The following is a 22,481-nucleotide window of genomic DNA, read 5'->3' as shown; positions in this document are numbered from 1 at the left end:
CCCATTCTGCAAGCAGGTATTGAACTTTTCAGGAGAGAATAAATTTCATATTTCCTTTTTCTGCCTTACTGTGATAGCAAATGGCTAGTGCAAGGAAATAGGAATGCCTGTTTGGGGAGTAAGAAATGGAGTCTGTGAATATGTGAACCTGAGGAAAGGAGGTCGCAGCACACCAAAGATCGTGAGGAAGATGTGCAAGTGGGTTGAAGTAGCCAGGAAATCATCCAGGTAGCTATGCAGGCCTGAATTCTTGAAGTCTGATACTGTTTAAGAATTACCTCTTTTGTCAATTGTCAATTCATTGGCCAATGGGGAGTTTGATTTTTATTATTTATTTTTTTTTCCTCTTGGTTGTCTGAATACCCAACCAGCTATATTTGGAATGAAATATGGATTCTGATAAGAAGAAGATAAATGGAAAAAAACCTAAGTTTAAATGGTGTTGTTATCTTAAAAGAAATGCTTCAGTAGCATACAGTCTGAAGTTATTTAAGCATATGGAAATGTATGTAAAATCAATATACTACTATGTCATTTTTTGCGTCAGAATCAGCATGTGTCTTAGCTGACAAAATGGCATGCATTACCTTTCCCCATCTGTTCAAAGCACAGTTAGTAGTGCCTTAAAAAGCTTTTGCAAGTCATGACATAAATACACAACTGGATGGTGCAGTGTAGATAGAGCAGCAATCTAGTGCAACCTCCTTTAAAGGGAAATTATTTTAATCCTTTTCAAGCAAGAAATTAGTTTTCAACAACAAGATTTTGGTTTTAGTATAAAAGTCAAGTAGCATTTACCAGTCATATCCACATAAAATATTTCTTCCCATTACAATCTCAGAAAATAGCTTCCAATGTGGATAAAATCCAAAATCAATTAGTTCAGTTGAAGTTATGTGAGATTTCATTGTTAGTTTTTAAAGAATGTCTTCCAGATTGTCTCTAAACTTTGCATGAAAACTAATTTAGTTAGAAGTTTCTTCCCACTTGCATATTAAAGTTTAGAGGAGCTGAAGATTTGCAAAGATCACCAGTAAAAATAGTACTATTAATTCCCACGCAGTAGTACCTGGGTAGTGCTTCAAATGTCACTTTCTTTGTAATTATTGACTTTTAATTGGATTTTTAGCAGAGATTCTTGTACTATGTATGCAGCAAAACCACACCACTCTCCCTTACCTGATGAGTGTTAGGTGTTACGATGTTATTGAAGATTTTACATCAATATTAAAAATTATTTTGAGAAGTCTTTTGCTCATAGGTATGTAGAAGGCTGAGAGGTAGCTCACTGTCTATATGTTGTCCTAAAATATAAGTCTCTTTACATGCCCCAGGTGATTGCCATTTCTAGGGTGGAGTAGTGTCAATTTTTTAGGCAACATGCAGGACCACAAAATTTTAAGCTGTTTTTATCCATGGTTTTGTCCTCATCTGTGTAATTTGAGTATAACTCCTTCTATCAATTCAGTTTTCTTCTAGCAAAACTCCTGGTAAATCTTGATGTACAACAGCTGGTGGTATGTGTGCTTGTCACGTCCATCTCCATTATCAGAAGGAACCGTATAAATGAGACCTGGTCAGAGAGTTTAAAATTACTATTCAGTAGTGAGTGGGTTGTTTGGTTGGTTTGGTTGGTTGACTGCAAGGCCTTAGAAGTTTTGGGGAGCAAAGACCTTAGGTATTAGATAAATGCTTGTGGAGTACCTGTTCCTATTTCTGTGGCACCTGGTGCAGGACTAGGAGAAAATAATGGAAGTATGAACAAGTGAATTATTTTGGAAGGTTTCTCTTTAAAATCACAATGTAATTGGAGAACCTCCAAAGTATTAACAGAGTCAGGGCCAAGGGGAATCATAGGAGGGTGCATCTAATCAAGTTCCTCCTACGGGCTTAGAATAGTCCTTAGCAGTTTTCTGCATCAAAACTGGTGAAATAAAGTTTTATACAGGTGGGTATTGGTAGTAGCTATTATTGTGACTTTTATCTTCTAATTCTTTGCCTATGTTATATTTGGAAAGTATTTGAAACAAGAAAAAGCAATGGAAAGACCTTGCTTTTGAAGCAAAATTAGAACCGTTAGTTGGAAAATCTCGCACTGTGATGTTTGTTCATCTCTTCACTATTGCTGAAATTTGCTTTCACTTGCAAGTGTGAACCAGCAGATTAGACACTTCCAAGGGCTCATTCACTGTGAGGTTTTGCAGGTGATTTCAGTTTAATGCAACCAGATAATTGTAGCCCTGGGGCCTGGCTAGGTTATAAAGCTGCTAATCCAGACAATATTATCCGATCACATGTTGTGCTTATATGAGAGACCTCTGCCTTTAATAGTCTCTCCCCGTGCTTGTAAGTGGTTTTTCTGTGTGTGGTGGTTTTTGGCTTGTTTGGGGGGTTTTTTGTTTGTTTTGTTTTGGGTTTTTTGGGTTTTGTTTGTTGGTTTTATGTCTTTTTTTGTTTTGGTTTGTTTCAGCAGCCCTATAAAAATGAGACACAGGCTAAGATTAAGCCCCTGAACAAGTCACTAGAGTTATGCAGCAGTGTATATACACCCTACATGTACTACACAGAGTGTAATATCAGGTGGTTCATGATGCTATTGTGTATACTCAGCTCCATATTTAAGAGAAGGTCTTCTGAACCAGCCAGCAAAACATGCTCCCTGGGTTTGGGTGAAGTGCTGTAGCTGGAATAAGAGATAATCTGGAAACTGAGAGCAGCATTGGTAAGACTTGCAATTTAGTGATTTGACAGAAAGAGATCTCTATTCTGTTCATTTTATAAGTGTGATTGCTTCCAGTTACTCCTTTGCATGCCACTTATTTCTCTGTATGTTGCTTGAGCAAATGTATAGCCTGGCTGTGCAGATCTGTATGCTGAGGAACAAGGCAGAGTCCTCACCTTCTTGGAGGATGTTGTCGGGATGAACAGCATGCCCATAGAATACGAGTGCTGGGCTTTTCCCTGGAAAAGTTGTTTGTAACAATTTTCTCTTCTGTCTTGTATTACTGTTACTAGATACTACATGCTTATATAGCTAATTTCAACTCTTTATCACCAAATGTTTGGAAGTTTCAAACTATCAGAGCGAAATAAATCCATTTACACTTGTCCTGCTTGCAGAAAAAAAGTAGCTGTCAACTAGGAACTACGCCTCTCGGTTGAACCTGTTCTGATGCTTGTTTAACCATACTCTGAGCTCGCTCAACTTGCTGAATTTCAGCCCTTGACCTAGTGTTGAGCATTGTTTTCCTGCTTCCTTAAACTGGAGCAGAGAGTGCCTGTTTCAAAACGTGCTGTTTTCTCAAGGAATCACGATGGCAGTACAGAGTTACTGGGGTGTAGGAAAAAAGTCACTCCACTTCTTTGCAGTACTTCTAGGCTTGAACTGATTTCAAGGAAGGAAGAGATATATAAAATTAGTGGGATTGTGCAGTACTAGAGTCTTTTGATACCTGTTTTGTTAATCTTTTAGAGGAGAGAGACCCAATGATTTTCCCATAAAATTTCTGTTAAGTATATTTCTTTTTAAATGAATTTGACTTCAGGCAGTTGTGACAAGGTCTACAGTGTTCAGTGTGGTACTGCCTGTGGCTCTTATTTTGCAAAGGCTTAGCAAGTACATGTTAGTTTATTCATCTGAACATTCCCTCTAACTTCAGCAAGACTATTGACTTGTGCAGAGTTACAGGCTTGCTGAACTCTTTGTAAGATGCAAGTCTAAAAAATTACACAGATTTTACACTGGGGAATATTAATGTCAAATGTGTAATTAAAAATCTTCAGGACAGGCAAATTTATGAGCATGTGTGGTGTCCTTTTTGTGGACCTCAGGATCTCAGCTGGTTTTGGTGAAAAACAGAAAGCAATTATCTGGCATCTTAGAGGCTAATAATAACTGAGCCTTTTGGCAGATTTCGTGATGGGATGATTTTCTCTCAGTGAGAGAAGCCAAATGAATTAATAAAACAGATTTTTAAAAATCACTTATTCTAACAGTCATTTTGCTGTCAGAGGTGCATAAAAGTGAAGAATTTGAATCCTGGACTCTGCTGCTCTGCACTTCAGACCTTTTTCTAAGGATCAGTTTCATGTATTTCTGTCATTCTAAAGCAATTTTCTCTGGATAAACAAAATGAGTGAGATATGGAGATTTGGTTCTAAGTCAGAAAACGGGGTGTGGTGCTTGTCCTTGAAATCAATGTCTGTGTTCCCCAAAAAGACAATAGTAGTAAGTAGGCTTACCACCGACTGCCTTCTTAATGTACTTCAGCTCTGACCCAAAGTGACCTTGCCACTGCACCAATGTATTCAATCCCTACGATTGGTTGGTCATTGTGGTCTCTCTGAGCATCACCAGAGATTCAGCATTGCAATGAGAATGGATGAAATGCTGCCTGCGTGCACACAAATGTCACAGTTCTTTGCATGGACAAGTCCGGTAGCTTTAAACAAGGGTAATACTGGTTGCTAAAATGCAGGCATGAGAAACCCTGGTTGTGAAGAGAAATATGGTCACTCCTGTGGTAATAATCTGAGGCTGAGGCTTGGTTCCAAGTTTTGCCACAAGCTTTCATGGCTGGCCAAAGGCAGGACGGATCATGCATATGTCTAACTTCCAGAAAAGGAGAACAGTGAGGGGGGTGTGCTAGGTGGTGATGCAGCCCTCGGGTGCTGCAGTGATGTGGGCCACACTGGGCCCAAGACACAAATGATATGGTCAACCCTGGAGTTGCCAGGTGGGTATCTGGACCTTACTGGTAGAGGACAGTGTAATCACACAGAAGTCATGGCAGCAGTGCTTTACAAATAGTGAGAAGGAGTTCTTGTGGAAAGAAGCAGGAGCTGCAGGAAGAGAGAAAAGTAAAGGAGTAAAGAGATGTACTCCTAGTTATCTTAGGTTAATTTAGTTAGTGATACAGAGGCAACACTGAAGAATGGTGCCTGTTAGGTGAAAACTTCACTATCATGCATTGGAATTAGATGTTTCTGGAAAAGAAGACATCACTTTCCCTTTTGAAATTGTAACTGGCTTTATAATGCATCCAAACAGGACTTAAATTCCCTCAAGCCTCTGTTCACCTTGTGTCTGTTTCCCAGCTCTGGAGTTCTCTAATGTAGGACAGTGCTGAGACACTAGAAATGGTATCAAAAGACATTCCCTCACTGTCTCCTGCCCTTGTCTTAGGGTGAGTCAAGCTTCATGCCCTGGACTGAACCAAACATGCCTGATGCGCACTGGGCATTTTAACTGTTGTTTTGATCTTGTTAACTGTAAGCCTAGAAGGTTTTATCTCTTCTGCTGAACTATGAAACACATGCTGATTCTTCTTAACAGGTAGCCTAGAAACCAAATGTTTATGCCTCTTAGTTTTAAAACCTATAATAGTGTTGTTTGATGTTACGTTTGAAAAAGACTTACACCCACACCAACAGTCTTCTGAGTAACCAGAAAATACTGGAAGTGCTTCATCCTCACCTGGGGCTCATGTCCAGCCTTAGGACTCCTTAGCCACTTTTCCTGTTCCCGTTCCCTATCAAAAGCAGCGATGTGCAAAATACAGGCTGAAGCCGTTGCTGCCTAAGGCCACTCTCTGGGCTGAGAATCAATCTGATCAGCTGCAGACTCAGAATTTTCAGTGGAGCCTCTTTCTTCTGTCCAAGAAAATGTTCACACAGCGCTTATCAGGAGAATTACTTTTCCTTTCAGCTTCTCATGGTGTGCACCCATGGCCATGCTCTCTGAGGTCTGGTGGTTTTGTAGGTGGAACTCTAGAGTCTTAGTGCAGGCAGGACTGTCCTCTGATGATGTGACTTCTTTGTGCCTTTTCCTCTATGCTTGCTATGGAAATGCAATGCTGCTTTGCATCCTGGGGTTCAGGATTAATGAAATAGCCATCTGAGAAAGCTTTTTTTAGATTAAAGGTAAGAGGAGGCAAATTATCATTTGGTGCTTACGCCAGTCTCTCAAATGTAGGCTTACAATACTAGATGAGGTGTTTTAAGGTATTCTGACTTGCATCCAATTGCCTTCCCAGTAATGTCTCAGTCTGGTGCTATGCCCTTGTGTCCAAGGGGTAGGTACAGGTTAGCCATAGCTGGATTTTCAGCTCAGTAAAAATGGGGGCAGTGTGTATCTGTGGAACCACTGAAGAATCTAGCTACTAGTGCCATTGTGACATCTCTCTGCCTGGCCCAATTAGCATTGCTGTGAGGCCAGCCTTATTAGCTCAGAGTGAGTGCTTTGGAAATACGGTGCAGTGCAGCTGGGTATCTCTGCAGAGCAATGTTTTTGGCTGTGGGTCTTCACCCTGAGGTTTCTTCCCTTGATCTGAAGGCACTAGAGGAAGTCCATTAAACCTGGCCCTTCGTTTTCTGATGAGCTGTTGGTGTGGTGCTCACTGTCCCCTCACCTGGGTGTCCCTGTTCTAGTGCTATCCTTCTTAAATTTTTGTACCCAGTGCAAGTCTTGCCCACAGTGATCTACCCCACCTGGTATGTGGAGCTCTTTTAAAGAATAATAACCTTCATGGAAGCATGTTCAGAGAAGTTAAAGATCAGTGTAACCTTTTGCTCCTCTCTGCCCATCTCTTTCAAGCAGCAGTGAAGAGGGAAGATCTCTCCTCCTTCCCCACTTCCCCTCTGCCCCAGCTCCTTCTCCTTCCTGCCTGGGAGTAAACAGTAGATGTTACATGTATTAACACCACGCTCTAACACAATGCTCCTGGGCATGCTCTACGTGCAAGTCCCTGGCAGCTGTAAATTAATTAAAAGTAGACAGAAACCCTAGAAGAAAAGCAAGTTCCCTTCCCCCTTCTCCCCCGCCCCTCTTTTCCTTTCTCTCTCTGTGGGTAAATAGCTAATTCCTTTGTTCCTTGCTGCACTATTTCATTTCTGCCATCATTGTCCTCATTGTTCTGTGAAACAGGAGGGGTCTGGGCCAGGAGCAGCCAAGGTCTTGGCTAATGACGGGAAGTCTTTAAAGTTTGCGCTGCATTTCATCTTCTCTGTGGGAGTTTTAGGACGCATCCAGTGTTTGATCCCCACCGTGCAACTTTGCTTCTAGTTAATTAACAGATCCCCATTACACTCTCTCATCTGCAAGCACATGGGAGGCCTATCAGGAGGTAATTCAAGGCCAATCTGAGTGATGGCAGAAATTAGTGAAAACGGTTGTTTTAGGGTTCTAACATTCAGGAATGAAGCTCTCTCTTTGCAGAGGTGCCCTGTAAATTTGGGCTTGTTTCATTGTATCATTAAAGTTTTTAAGTGATCTTCACCATCAGGTCTCTTTTGGGGGTTCGGTTTTTTAGGAACTGTAGATGGGAAGGCAGTTCATTTGTTTTGCGGCTGCTTTGCCATGCTGGCAGCCTGCATGGTGTATGGTTTTGAGGGCTTGTTGAAATGAAACCACAGTGTTATTAGCAAGATGTTTGCACCTTCCTTTCATTCCCAGCTTCCCCGTTCCCACCAAGCCTATTATACAGGTTACAAGTGTCTTATGGCAACTTTTTTAGTGTTGAGTAAAACCACCACAGGCCTCCCAGCTGCAGAGCTTTGTCAGGCTTTCAGCTAAATACTGCATCTCTCAGGAGTGCAACCTTCTGTCGACTGAATGTTTAAAGTTGTCTGATATTTCCCCCCACTTTCCTCTTTCCCTCCCTCTTCCCCACCCTATGAGCAATGACCCCCTTTAACTAATGAATTAGGAACTGCTCCTGCAGTTGCAATTCTCAGTTCAGCACTTGGCAATGAGAATCAAACCAGGGCTATTTAGTGCAGCGTTAAATGGCCCACCACATTAGCCCCCTGGCATGCTAAGCTATTAGATTGTTTTACTGTTGTTAAAGTTACATTTGTTAGGTGGAGTTGCTGCTCTAACAGAAACTTGGTAATGTAGGAAGACACAGACAGCCTGGTGTCTTTTGGATGTATTGTGTGGCTACAGGAGGCCAAAGTGTCCCCCTCGCTCCATGAGTCTATTACAGAGGAAAGTTTTTAGCTTTGTTGTGATTGAGCAGTCTCAACTGACCAGTCCACTGTGGCAGGGAGTAATGAAATCTTTAGTTGTTGCTTACCTGTTCCTCGGTCATCTTTCAGCTGGGCTGCAGCAAGCTGGCGTACCCTGGCAGGAAGCCTCCAGCACTTTGGGAGCTCCAGGTAGTATCAAACTTTAGAGGCCATGTCCTCAGTGTCACGGGGTACTGCTGCTATGCTCACCTGGATCTCTGGACTCATCATTGCATCTCAAGTGAAGAGCAGTACATGGACTTGTTCTCCATTTGTACATGTTGGGCTGACGTGAGGACCTCTGAATGACTGTGGCTGCACAGTGTCCCCCCAGAGGCTCCTCTAGCCCATATCATGCAGCATAACACAGCCCAACAATGGGTCTTTCTCAGAAATGCTCTAAAACTCCCTCATAATAGGCTGTTACAGAAGAGGGAGTCACTATTTTCTGCTACAACTGAGAAAGGAGTATTGTTTCTATCATCTTGCTATCAGGACTGTCTTGAAGATCATGGGCACAGTTTCTGTATCTGCAGAGGATACATACCACACTGGGAGGTGGGATTTACCACTGGCCATGAACTTAATGTACAAGTGTAGAAAGTTAACTAGAAGTTATATGCATCTTTGGTATGCTTGACTTTCCAATGCTTATTCTCAGTCTTTGTCTAAAAATAGTATTACTTGTCTGCTTATTTAACGAGCCTGATGCCTTATATTCTGAATGAGTATCTTACTAGTCTTTCCCTATATATATGCATGCAAAGGTATAAAATTTGTGCCATGGGTTAAAATGACATGCATAGAAAATAAAAATTTAAAACCTACCAAAAAAACCCAGGAAGGACAGCACAAGGAATTACTTAGTATTTGAGCCTCGAATACCAGTTTGAATCCAGACAGGGTCAGCAAATCTTTCTCTGTTCCTGATTTTTCTCTAGCTCACTGAAGGTTTTATGGACAAGGGGCAAAGGAGTGACATCCTTTTGCTCCAGTTAGACATCTGTGTTCTGTGGAGCTAATTGTAGGTGCAGGAGTTTGCTCAGCTTGCCTGACTGATGTCTATTTTGTTGTTGTTTTGTTCTTACGTTACAGCAATTTGCATCCTCTCTTTCTGCAGCAGCAATACTTCTCCATTGCTGAATACAAAGATATTATAAGGCACAGACTGATTCTTTGGGACAGGAGGGGGAATCAATGCACCCAAGTGTCATTGTTTGATTTGATTTGAGTATAATAAAATGGGCAGCGCATTCACAGTCAGAGCACCCTGTTGCTGACGTGACTGGGGCAGACAGGGTCCTCAGCTGCTAAGCAGGGATGCTTGGACGTGCCACAGGGTTTCAGAGAGAATCCCCCTGCAAAAGGAAGTGTGTGCCAGTATTGTAGAGTGCTTGTGCCAGCCAGCTTGCAGGGTTGATTTGGCATTTGGCGTATTGGTAGCTGCTGCCAGTGTATGTGGTGGAAGAGAAAGGAATAGACAAGAAAAACACATAGGGGTTTAAAATAAAAATGTAAATTATTTGCTTTGTGCCATATGGACTCCAATATTTTGACAAAACTAAGGCCAAAAGTAATCATGCCAGGTTAGAATTTTCGTTGAAAAACATATGCATAACTGTCCCCTAGAGTGTGTATTTGAGTTACCATTTTAATGTAAAAAAACCTTAACCTTTTCAGTTTCTTGTTCTCTACTCCACTGTCAATTGCTCCACCTGGGTAATTTTTCCTATTGTGTGAACATTTAAAATAACTTTTGCCTTTTTGATAGTTTCTTAGTTAAATATCAAAGGTACTGTTGTTTGCTCTTTACAATCTTATTTGTAACTTTTCATGGAACTAAATGGATTTTGACAAAAGTTATGTAGTATTCAAGCTGGACTGTTTGGTCAAAAATAAAGGGAGAAGGGATGAAAGGGTAAGAGGATGAGGGAGAAAGAGTAACCAGGAGTGCTAGTTAATGGTAAGAGAGGTATTATATGAAAAGTGGAAGTCTGTCATGCCAATCCTGCTTGTTCTAAGATGCTGTCCCCACTGCACCTGTAGCATAGGGATTTTAGAATCTTTTAAGTTTAAATTTTTAGATTTGAGTTTAGACATATGCAATGTGGCCCATCTGTGGATTTTTAATTTATAGAGACCGTTCTGAATATCTACAGTAATATGACCTTTTCCACAATGTAAACCATCACATTTTCCACTACAACTTTTTCATCAAGCACTGAGCATCTTGTTATACCCAAGCACATTATTCAGGCTTACCCTGTATTAGGTCATTATTGGACAAGGTTGGCTATGCATTGAAGCACAATATTGTTCTGCACTAGTTCCTGGTGTGGGCACTTTGCTCCACCACTAAAAATGCCATATGGAGTCTAGCTTAATCCACTTCAAAAGCAAAGCTAAGCCATACAAAGGCAGTCCTGAAAATGAATAAGAATGATTGAGGAGTAAGGCTATTCTGTATTAGTTTTTCAGGGCTGGTTCACTATAAACCCAAGTCCACAGGATGACATCAAAACTTGAAAGATCCTGTTTTTTATAGAGTTCAGGTGTGATTGAATCAGATATTTTTGTTCATCCCACTATAGAGATATGAGATGGATATGAAATTCAAATATAGATCTCTATCTTTTTAAAGTTTGGAAATGTTCAGAGGCAGGATTTGGGCAATCTTTAATTCATGTGAAAGTAAGCAATAGTATGACTATCCGAGGATAGTAAATATATCTCTATCTGTGACTGATCTCCAGATCAGCCTATATATTATCATAAAGACCTTCCTTTGAGAGTGGGAGGAGGTGGGTGGAAATTTGAAAGAACAAATTTAAGCAACTGGTTTCCTTTCACTTTTAAAACCAAATAGAGAGAGAGGCATAAAAGGGCTCCAGTTTGGATGATAACGAAGCATTGCTTTGAAGTTCTAACTAAATTGCATTTCTTGTTCACTGCTGTCGCCTTTAAGACTCAAAAAAATTGGACAAGCAATGATTAGTATATAATAATGTATGTTCAAATAGCTTATGGTATTATGAAAACAAAAATTCAAAAGGCCAATAGACTGACAGTTAAAATCTGTCTAAGGGGCAATAGGGGGGGAACCTTCACAAAAACAATATGCTGATTGCATGCAGCTATCCTGCCGAGTCAAATCTTAAATAAATTATACATACATAGCTGTACTGGAGTGGAGTAATGAAACAGTTTCAAATGTTCCTGGTTCTGTGCTTTAGGCAAAACCCATATCCACTCTGTGTCCTTAATGCATCAGATGTTTGGTCTGTTAGTTTGGGTGCACTGCTTCGGAGGCCTGTGGAAAAATCCAGCTTAGTGCTAGATCAGATACAGGGACAAGTGTGAGTGATAAACAATCTCTCTTGATTCTTTGATAAAGAGTCCCTTTCTCTCAACTGCACCTCACCCCCTCAATCCCCTCCACCCACTGGTAAGAAATCCCAATGAAGTACTGAAATGTCACATATTTGGGTAGACTTTTATTCCACAGAAAAAAAATTATGCATCAAAAAATTCAGTTTCTAAGCAGCTGAAGTTCTTCAGAAATTTGGGTCAAATCTGATACGTAATTTTAGCCAAAATAAAGATAGAAATAAAATTCTGAACATCAAAATTATTCATTTCAACATGATACTAAGCAGATTAATTTCTTGGGATTTCCAAGACTCAGTAACTATACAGCCCAGTTATGAGGACTGTTCACAGGCACAGGGGAGATCCATGTTCTTATCTGCTTTTCTCCTAAATTGAAGAAATGTCTTGAATGTAGTTTTTCCTCTTCTCACATTCCATTTTCAGTCTCTCTCTCTCTATATGTATGTATGTGTGTATGTATGTACACTCATGCATCCGTCTTCAGGGAGGGATAAACAAAATAATTCTGTAGGTTTTTGAGCAGGCTGATCCCTGTGAAAAGAGGTGACTGGAGTCCACTCCCTGTCCCAAGGAATATGTATGTGCTTATGCTGAGCTTCAACTGGGAAGACTGATAAGTGGATCCTCATGTACCATGGGTTAGGGCAGATAGTAGGATATGGTGCAAACACAGGTCCTTGCTCCAAATCATGTTTAAGTTCAGGTCTTCCTGATATTAGTGGATACTTTCATTCCTAAGACACAGTAGTAGGGAGAATTTGGCAGTAGCATCTTGTTCACAGGATCTACTTTTAAATTGCTCACAGCACCTTCTTCTGCCCAGTAAAAGTATTCTTAAACCACAGTTATTTTTACAGCTCCACTTTCAACAGTGGAAGATTTGGACCTAGATTAGCAGTAATAATTTAGAAATATTTAATGAAGATTAACAGACTTTGTTCAGGTTTTGTGAATTTCTTGGGGTCAAATCACACTTCCTAAACATCAACCATTCAAAGCCCATGTTAAACAAACAAGCATAGAAAATTTTGTATACTACTCAGGAGACAATGCAGTTTTGGTCTTTGGCTATCAGAATTCATCAAATCACTAACTGTAAACCTAGCACAAGAGGATGTAAGCAAAGCACGCTGCTGCTCCAAGCCTAGAGAACTGTCATTAAACTCTTGCTGTTCTACCAAAATCCCCTTGCAAAGTTATAGAGTTAAATCACAGTGAATAAGAGCAAAATTTGGCCCTGACTTTTGGCACAGTATTGGTAGCTTGGCATCTTTTTATTGGTTTTATTTGCTAGAATATATACTACTTGAACTTATTTTAAAATTTTATTTTAATATAACTTAGATGCAGATAGAGGCTACTTGCATCTGCCTTTCAGACAGCTTATTACTATTCAAATACTCTGTAGATAAATTATATTTAAAAAAAAACCAAACAAAACACAACAAAAAAACAACAGAAAAAAAAAAACACCCAAACCACCAACCACCCCATTTCAGCTCCTGACTCATTCTGAATGGAGACTTAGCTCCAAGTAATCAAAATTGCCTTGGTTGCGCATAGCAGCATTAAAAGCCTTGTCCACTAATTGAGTGAAGCGGCTCCAGTGAAGCAGCCTTGCCCCCTCATTATGTGATCTTGCAAGTGCTGTTTGTCGTCGCTTGCCGGTCTCAATCTAACTGTACTGCTGGTGCAAATTAACAGTAATTCGTTATGACACGCTGTGTCCTTCCAGTGAAACAACAATATGGATCTTATACCACCGCTGTGCTTCTCTCCTTTCCTCCCCACACCTTCCAGATCCTTTTCCAACCTGTGACTGAGCCTTGCAACTCATTCTGACTAGCTGGTGTGTCAGGGTGTATTGTGGTTTGACTGATGGAGGGCACCCCGTGCTCCTCTGCTGACATGTTATAGAGATATGTGTCAGACAAAAGGCAGCACTTTCTGGTGGCTCAGGCAGCCTCAGTGCTGATGGAGGACCTGTACTTCAGGGAAATGCTTCCTGTGCACAAGGGTATGATCATCCACCACCTTCTGCAGCTGAGGAACCCTACAGACAGCATAGTCCAGAAAGCAGGAAAGATCAGCAGGTAACACTTTAAAAATCAAAGTTAGCTAATATATGCGGAGTTTGGATGGGTGACTACTGTACTTAAACACTATTGGTTGTTTTTAATTTATTGTTACTTCCTTCTTGACTGTAAAAAATGGCCTTAAGAAAGAAAGGATAAGTTAGGGACTCAGAATTCAAGAAATCCATGCCTTGCTTTTCCCCAGTTTTCTTTGTCACTTTGTGACAGACACTTGGTGCACCTTTTAATAATGATCCCAATGATCCCTACTTCTCATCTTTTGCTTATACTGTCCTTTTAAATTACAAACTGTATTGTGAGGGATGTCTCTTGCTTTGTGTGTATAGAGAGGTTCCTAGAAGGGAGCCCTGATTTCAGCTGGGGCTTCTGTCCCAGATTCTCAGCTGGTGGAAATTGGCTGAGTGCCATGGAAGTCATTAAGTATATGTGAAGGGCCTGTGGTGTATCGTTGTTATTTGCTTTGCTGGAGAAAGGGATCTTCAGCTAGTTTGATCTTAGCACACATCTTAGAGAACATCCAATTCTTAAAGATATGCGGTCTTTTCTCACTTCAGTTATTTTAATTTAAAATTAAAACAAACAATTTTGATGTGAAAATTGAATGCTTTTGTTTTGAAATATCAGCTTTGGAACAAAATATTTGTATTTTAATGGGGGAAATTATTCAAGATTTTTGCCAAAGTTAATAGTTTTTAGTAGATTTTTCACATAAAAGTAAACCTGCTGTAGTTTCTCAAAAAAAATATATATATTTGGGGGTTGAAGCAAGAAAAGGAAGGAAGTTCAGATCAAACTTTAGGTTTTTTTCACAGAAAATTTCAGAAGAATCCAGAACTGATTAAAATCAAGGTAATAGCTCGAGATTCATCCTAAGTAACGTTAAGTACTTTTCTGAGGTCACTAGATTTTGAATGTTGTCACCTGAGCCTTTTTGAGTAGTCAGCACAGAGAGATACTTTTCAGCAAAGATTTTTCAGCCCCCATTAAGTCTTTGCAACTGGTAGGGCAGTATGTCCATCTTTGCTGGAAGGATCCTGAGCTGACTGTGTTCTTAATCTGGACAGCTGAATTTAAGTTAGGTTAGTCATCACTTGCCAACTGGTAATTGACTCTTTAATGATTTTATTTTTTTAATTGATACTGAAAGGTCCACAAAATCATCTGTTATCACTGAAATATAACGTAAACCCATCTACAATGCTATTTATCATTAACAGGGTTAATGCTATTACCTTTGTTCCACAAATGAGAAACCTGAAGCAAAGGAAATGACTTGGCAGAGGTCAGCCAGAAAAGATGTGTTTCCACCCATACCTCACCCAGCCAGTCTCGTAGTATTTATTAGGAGAGGGCAAAAGCAAGGTTTTCTCTAACCTTAAGTCCTGGAGTCGTTATTTCATATGTTAGACTTTCAGCTAAATTAGTTCTTTCCCTGGTGAGTTCAAAGCTTGAAGATGTGATTTCTAACAGTTAAAAGCCAAGTAAATAATCTCCTACAAGAGTTTGTCTGTAAAATGCCACTATACCTTATTGCTGATTGTGTGATTTTGAGGTTTTGAAGTATGCCTGAAAACAGCACTTCCAGAATCTACTGCATCCTAAAACGTCTCTCATGGCTGCATGGGCTATTTAATGTGCAAGACTAAGGGCAAATATTTTAGAGGTTGTGTCCCTGTGGATATATCATAGAAAAGGAGAAGGCTGGGAATTCTGACCACAGAGAGGAAGGGTCAGTCACCTTCTTCAGGTTCTGTGCTGTGCCCACTTTCCTGCAATACCACCAAGTTAACTGGTTTAGTGTAAGCTCAAGGATCTCTGTGCTACCTTGAAATAATTGCTGAGAAATACAGCATATGTAGAAACTGGTGATACAGCAAAAATTACTGTTATAGACACTTCAGGGTCAATACTAGGATAGGGGTGTATGCTCTATCAAATTATTTTGGGAAACAAATCTGAATTTTACTTCTTCAGAAGGGTAGAATTGTCAAGATATTTAACTCTTTGCCTAGTGTCCTGTCACCTCTCCATTGAAAGTAGCAGCAAAAGTCCTAGCTGATTTTGGTACTTATACAGGATCCAGTTGCTGATCAGGTGTTGCAGGGCACTTGCATACTCAGTGCAAAGAACTTTGGGTTCTTTGAACTGAGGAAAAATACCTTTACTTTAGATGATATATAATCATTTTTTATTAGAGCTTTACCTTCTTAAGTATAATCAGATAGCTATTGTATAAATTAAATGACCAGTGATTGTTATTTGATAACTTACATTTATATAGTGCTGTGTATCCCAAAGGGATCCCAGTTCTTTAAAGACTCAACAAAAAATACACAACAAAGTAAATATTAATTACAATTAAATCATTTCTTGAAAATATGAGAATATTAAAAATCTGTCAGAATGTGGCTTGCTTCTGCTCTCTTTTAATTCATTAGCCAAACTTGCCCAGAGTGCAAAGAGATTATTAGTGGTTCTGCCGTATCTGAGTTAAGACATGTTCTGTACAAGTATTGCAGTGAGAGCAGAGGAGGCTAGAAAGGGGTGTAAATAGCCTTCTGAGGTTCCCTACAAAAACAGCTCCATTTGTGCAAGTTGCTTAAGTGGGATGTTATTTTTGTACTCTGTTGAGCCATTTGAATTCATCCCTCTTTTATTTGGGCAGTTGTTGTACTGTGTTAGCCTCTGTGAATTGTTCCTTGTTAGATGGGAGGAAGCTAGACAGGTTATCTTTCAAATGCCACATGCCTGTAACATCAGAATAGGAACTCCTGTAGCCCTTTGTATGACCTGTTCTTTTTTTATACATAAGCCTTGAAATAGTTAAAACTTTGACCCTGTTATTATCATTCAGTGTTAACACCTCACAGAGGTGAACAGACCAGTTTATTCCTCTTGAGCTGCTCTTCCGGTCTTTTGTATGTTCAAGTCCAAATTTCTTCACTGTAAGGGTTGTCAAGCATTGGAACAGGCTGCCCAGGGAAGTGGTTGAGTCACCATCCTTGGAGGTATTTACAAGATGTGTAGTTGTGGCACTTAGAGACATGGTTATTGTCTCTAAGTGTTAGAGTGAGTCCAGCTGTTAACCTTAAGGGTCTTTTCCAACATAAATGATTCTATGATTCCGAATGTCTAGCTTTATACTTTGTTTCCCCTGTGTTTGAGAGGTCACTATGTAGGACTTGAAAAGCAGAAAAATAAGCCCAGAATTGTTTGGGAGGGGAATCACTGAAGTGATGGGACTGCTTTCAGAGTAAAGTTTTGCTGACCACAAAAACAGAGCCAGGAAGCCTGGTTTTGTGGAGTGTTCATATAGGTGGCTTGTTTTGTCCTCCTTCTTTTTGAACATAGATTAAATTCTAGCTTAATTTTGAAAAAATTCAAGAACCCCCTGAAATCCTCTTAAATTATGAAGTTTTTTCAACTGTTGAGACAAGTTGTTTCCTTGCACCCGAAGACATACTGCTGTTAAAGATGAATATGGGGATGTCCAAGAGGATATGTAAATCACTTCTTTTTACTGGTTTGCAACAGTTCTTGCCTATCAAAATGCTTTTCAGTTTCTAAAAATATTATTTTTCCCTGGCTTTTAGCCACAGCATATGAAAACACTTCAAATACTTTCTTCTTAAAACCATAGTTCTTTCTCAGTTTCAGAACTTTTCTTAAGTTTCTGTTTTATTACTCTTAATCATCATGTAAAAGTTATTTGCTGATAGACTGTCTTGTTTTTTAGATTTGTAATGAACCATGAGGGATTTTTACATTTTGTGGTGAAAGTTTTGCATGGGTCTTACTGTAAACCTTCCACAATGTCTTTAATTGTGTCTTTTTGGGAGGTGGTAACTTACAAGTTTTCTGCTCAATTTCCTCTATGCAGCAGATGATATCTCCAAAGTACAAATACTGTTACACCCAAGACACTGAGCTCTAGTTTTTGATCATAGGTATAAGCATTAGTGACCTATTTACTAACCTGTAATAAATTTCTCATAATATAGTTGAGAGCTTAATCTCTGAGTAAAGTTGAGAAGACATTCTCAAATAAATATTCAGGTGGAACCTTCTGAAGTTCCCTCCCAAAGTGTTTTGGATCATATCTTTCTGATCCTGCTGCAGTCAAGTGTTGGGAATCAAAAAGCATGTAACTCCCAGGAAAATGCTCTAAAACGGTTGTTTCTTTTTCAAGCTGTTGTTAAGAGTGGGTTGACTAGTAATAGTAATAATAATAATAATGGCAGTTTTGATCATTAGTCCCTGGAATAGGACCTGTGGCTTTTCACTCATCAGTGTTACACAAACTATGAGAAGAATGGTAGGTTGGAGTGTGTCATGCTATGTTTGACATAGCGCTGTTATAAACACACATATATGAAACACAAATTCACCATCTATATGGGAAGGTGTAGCTTGCCACTTTCTACTCCACAGCATTATAGGAAGTACTTCCTTTTGTTGAGGTTAAAGTTGTCTTATGTTTTGGAAAGTCTGGATATATCCTCTGAGAAAATAATCTAGCCAAGGACATAATCTTCTCTGAAGGGAAATACTTATTCTCCCTTAAAAGGCCTTAGTAAAATTATTTTATCTTTTATAAGCTTACTTGATAAATTTTTCTTTAATGGTCTGATTACTAGTTGGAATATAGGGACTGAACTTGCAGTTACTAGTCAAAGTTTACCTGTGAGAACAGGAACCAGATAGAACCTCATTTCACTTTAGACATAAATCTCTACAATTTGAGATTAAATAGATTTCTGTGGGTTGCTAGTAGTAGCCACCTCTCCTTTGTGCCTGTAGGCCAGCTACTAAAAAGTGAAAAAAAGCCTGTGTATGTGGGTGACAGTCCCAAAGTGTGGCTCATTTTGTTCTAGTTATCATCAGATATGGGTGGATTTTGTGGGCTAAAGATGGAAATAAAAGGGAGACTTAGTTAGAATTTATATATATATATATATGTAATAAAACCAAATAATGTTAATTTGAAATCCCCGTGGTAATGACGTGGTTACAACATGATAATTGCAGTGATTATAGAAGGAAATAAGTAAATAAAAGGTAAGAAATATTAGCTTAAGTCAGAGCTATAATTTTTATTTAGGTTTGTGTTTTTTAGAACACAGGCAGCATGTACATGACATAAGGAACAGCAGTGCATCAGTGAAAGTGGAGATGTCTGAAAGAAACTGATCTGTACTTGTGGGAGCATGAAACTGTTGAAAAGAAACTGCTACTTTCATACTGTCATACACAAAACTCACAATGAGCCTAACAATGAAGTGTAGAGAAAATCTCAGTTGTTCTTCCAAGAAAAATAGTGCATGTCTCCTGGTATAAATAGGTCTGGGTTTAGTTTTTGTAGAGCTTGGTATTAGTCTGTAAGACTCGAAGATGACACAATCTAAATAAGAACATGAAAGTTCTGGTTAAAAACTTTTTAAAAATACTTTTACAAAACACCTTTATGTTAGCACTGACCTCAAGAGTGGGAAATAATTGTAATTATTTTTACTGCAAGTTCTATAAAGCATCTCCTTTGTATGTTTATAATATGCAGGAAAATATGAATAATAGCTCATTAGTAATCTTGACGTAGAGCTCTCTATTTCCTCCCGTTATTGCATAAATTTCCTACTGATGGATCAATCTTTTAATCAATCTACTAACATGGCCTTCAGCACTATAGTATCTGAGTGCCTCCCAGTGTTGGAACGCTCAATAATGCTTGGTTTTTCCCCAGTTACTCTGTGCTCCTTAATTTGATTTTGTTCTTAGTTACACTGATGTAAATCCAAAACTAGTCCATTGATTTTGATGGAGCAAGCCAGCATTTATCAGCCTGAAGAGCTGAGTCTAACCCAGCTACAGTTCCCCAGCTATTCTTAAATTGTAGTAATAATTTCTTGTAATTATTAATCTTCTCTCTTGTTTATTCTCACTGTTCCTGCTCTGTCTTATTTTCTTCTGCTGCTTTGGCTGTGATCCAAAGTCCACTGAAATTGCTGTCAATCTTTCTATCCATTTCAGCTGACTGTGGCTCAGTTTCTCACTTACCCCTCTCCTTGTTTTGCACCTCTGCAGACCCTGAAGGAGTTTGTGTCCATCTGAGTAGAGTTGTCTAATTAATTAAAGTTACATGTATTCCTACAGCTCTGTGATTAAGCACCTTCGTGTACTGGAATCCTAATCCCCGTCTTTTCCTTAATACACATTGCTTCCCTTAATTTAGTTTTCCTCTAACGAGATACCCCTGTCCTCCATACGCCTCATGTCTCACCCTCAAGTTCAACATCTCGTATTTCAGGGAGGTCTTTGCTAAGGGCCTGACCTGAGTTCTGTGGAAAACTGAATGGAGAAACCCCTCTTATTTCTTTGAGATTTTTGCTCAGGATAAAATGTAGAGTGAATATGAAAAAGGTTTTGAATTTAGATAGTTGTGGCTCTTCCTTTAATGTATCTTTTTTCTTTTCTTTCCTTTCCCTGCATTCAGTCTTGGAAGCAGAAGAAAATAAAAGGAGTTGAAAATTTAAGCTGGGATACTTGGCAGGTAAGAGGTGTGTTTTCTTGCTTTCCAGCAAAGCTTTTCTAGAAGTGCTGATGTGAATTGGCAGAAGGATGGCTTAGCTCTGGGAGACAAGGCTGGCCCAGGACCTGGACAGTCAGGTTGAGTTTCCGGTTCCTTCACAAACTTTTTCTGTGCAACCACGGGCAAATGCTCCTGTTGTGGGTTCCTCACCTGTGACGAGGCAGAACTGCTTCCCTGCTGCAGGAAGGCAACTTGAGGAGAAATGCGATAAAGCCTGAGAAATATCTAATGAGAAACTGTAATAAGCAGCAGTGCATATGAGATAATTGGACACAGTTGCCCAGTTTAAGGGTAACAACTGTGTTGTGTGGACAGCTGGTGTTTGCATTATTTCAAGAAATGCTTTCTGAAGGTCCTTGTGTGATATCTGTAACTTCACTGCATATTCTTCTTTGAAGACTCACTTGATTACTTTAGCCTCATTTCCTGTTCTACATGTTTTTTAAATGGCGTGGAGGTGAAATACAGATGCAACACTTGCTTTCAAATAAAAACTGTACTGAAAGCACAGTAACAACTTTGGAAAGTCTGCTGTTGTTGTTAGGAACTGTCTTTACACACTGCAGTTCTCTAAGGGTTTATTTGAGGCACATCTGAGTGCAAAAGGCTTTTCTCAGGGACAAAAGCTACAGCCAGGCTGTCAGATTTAAAGCCTTCCTCCAAAGCTTGAAGTGCCAGAGCTTTTTTTCAGAGGATGAGCTCGAAGAATTTTAAGTGTAATATTCCATAACCTTGTTCTTGGAAAAAGTTGTCCCATTTCCAGACTGCTCAGCCTGAGGCAGTCATGCATCATAGATAAATCAGCTGAAATGGCAAAATATTGGCAGGGTATGAACAACTGCAGGTAGTTGTTTAATCGCTTGTGTCAAGTAATCTTAATAACAGGTGTAACTACTGATTCAGTCAATTATATAAATTGTCCTGCAGTCTTTTCTGGGTTCTTACTGAGGCTAAGCTATTGATACATAAGATGTGCCTGAGTGAAACTGCAGTACTTGGCCCTGTCACTCTGTCTTAAAAGACAGAACTTATCCAAACAGGGAGTGACTGATGTATTTCTGCTTCCCTGCCTCATCCTCATAGCACACTGTAACAAGAGTCCTTGATTTTCTTCCCCGTCCTATAAATTTGTGAGAATACATTTAAATATTAATATTCAGAGATCCAGAGGATGTAAATAACACCAAAAAGAATATTGCCCTGTTTGAAATTCTCTGCTGGGTCCACCTGTCATGCTTTGTCTGACACAGGGATAATAAGCTCCGTGGGGCTGCAAGTGCCTCCCTTACTCATCTGCACAGCCTTCAGTATGATGGCACTGAACTGCTTTTATGGAGGGGGCTTCTAGCAACACATAACACGAGGAATGTGTGACTCCTGTGACTGAGAGTTTACAGGCACACAGAGCAAGTTTGGCTCAAACACAGAGGTCAAAAGAAGTTCGTGGCTGATAAAAGAATAAATAAATTTCTAATCTGAAATAATTCTCTAATCTAAAATAATTCAGTCCCCGAGCACTTCTGAGAAAATTCATCAATGCAGACTAAACGGCATCACTGGAAAAAAAAATAATTTTAGTTGCAAAATTTTTCTGAGAATGAAGTATTTGTATTTTCACTGTCTATGTCACTAATAGACCTCTAACAAGCTGTGCATGAAGGTGATTAGGGATGTGTTGTTTGGTTTTAAAGAATTTATCTCCTGGGTTTGGATGCTTTTTGTGTTTGTTTTGTTCTTTTAATCTGTGAGTGCTTTCTTGGCTTCTCGAAATTTTCAAAACTGTATAATGACATCTGGCTTTTGCTGTGAAGTTACATCATCTCTGAGCAAACCAGTGTAATGCATCAGGCTGTCTCCCTGTGTGTGCTAGGTCATATGTTTAGTATTAAAGCTCTGTTTCTGTGCTTTTTCATAACAGTTTAGTTGTCTGCTAGGAACTGGTAGTTTAAGTATGGCAGACTTCAGATAGTTCTTCAGACTCAGCCTATGTTTCCCCTGCCTTTGATCAGGATTCCTTCAACTCTCAAATATTTATAATTTTTTTCTCGTGTGCTCCTCTTTATTTTCCTGGATGTGCCTTTCACACAATAGGAATAGTGAGGGATTCATTAATATAGTTCCTTAGCATATGAGCATTATGTTATTGTAAACTCTCATCAAATTTGGACCATGAGTGCAATTAAGAATAGAAAAACATTGATCCCATTATGCAGATTTTGCAGTTGAGGTGGTAGCAAGTGACATGGAAAAGGTGAAGACAACTGTCAAATACAGCATGTTCGTGTATATACAAATATACATATAGACTTATATTCCCTTGTTTATCCCCGCAATTTAATTTAACATAATATTTTTTTTTGAGTGACAGTAGAAAGATTGATCTATAAAAAATTTGAACCATG

General features: G+C 39.3%; 1 protein-coding gene across 3 annotated transcripts in view; it reads left to right on the top strand.

The window, feature by feature from the left end:
- Nucleotides 1-22,481, top strand: part of SOX5 (SRY-box transcription factor 5) — a 631,122-nt gene that overhangs the window by 158,579 nt on the left and 450,062 nt on the right. For 2 of the 3 annotated variants that reach the window (XM_051632706.1, XM_051632698.1), the window contains exon 3: nucleotides 19,984-20,040. The exons of the other annotated variant lie outside the window; for it this stretch is intronic. The gene's annotated coding sequence lies outside the window, so the exon portion shown is untranslated. The remainder of the gene's footprint in view (nucleotides 1-19,983; nucleotides 20,041-22,481) is intronic. 3 annotated transcript variants of the gene reach the window in all.

Source organism: Apus apus, chromosome 1 (genome assembly GCF_020740795.1).
Source record: "Apus apus isolate bApuApu2 chromosome 1, bApuApu2.pri.cur, whole genome shotgun sequence".
NCBI lineage: Eukaryota > Metazoa > Chordata > Aves > Apodiformes > Apodidae > Apus > Apus apus.
The sequence above is the reverse complement of the archived record's forward strand: the minus strand, read 5'-3'. Positions and strand labels throughout refer to the sequence as shown.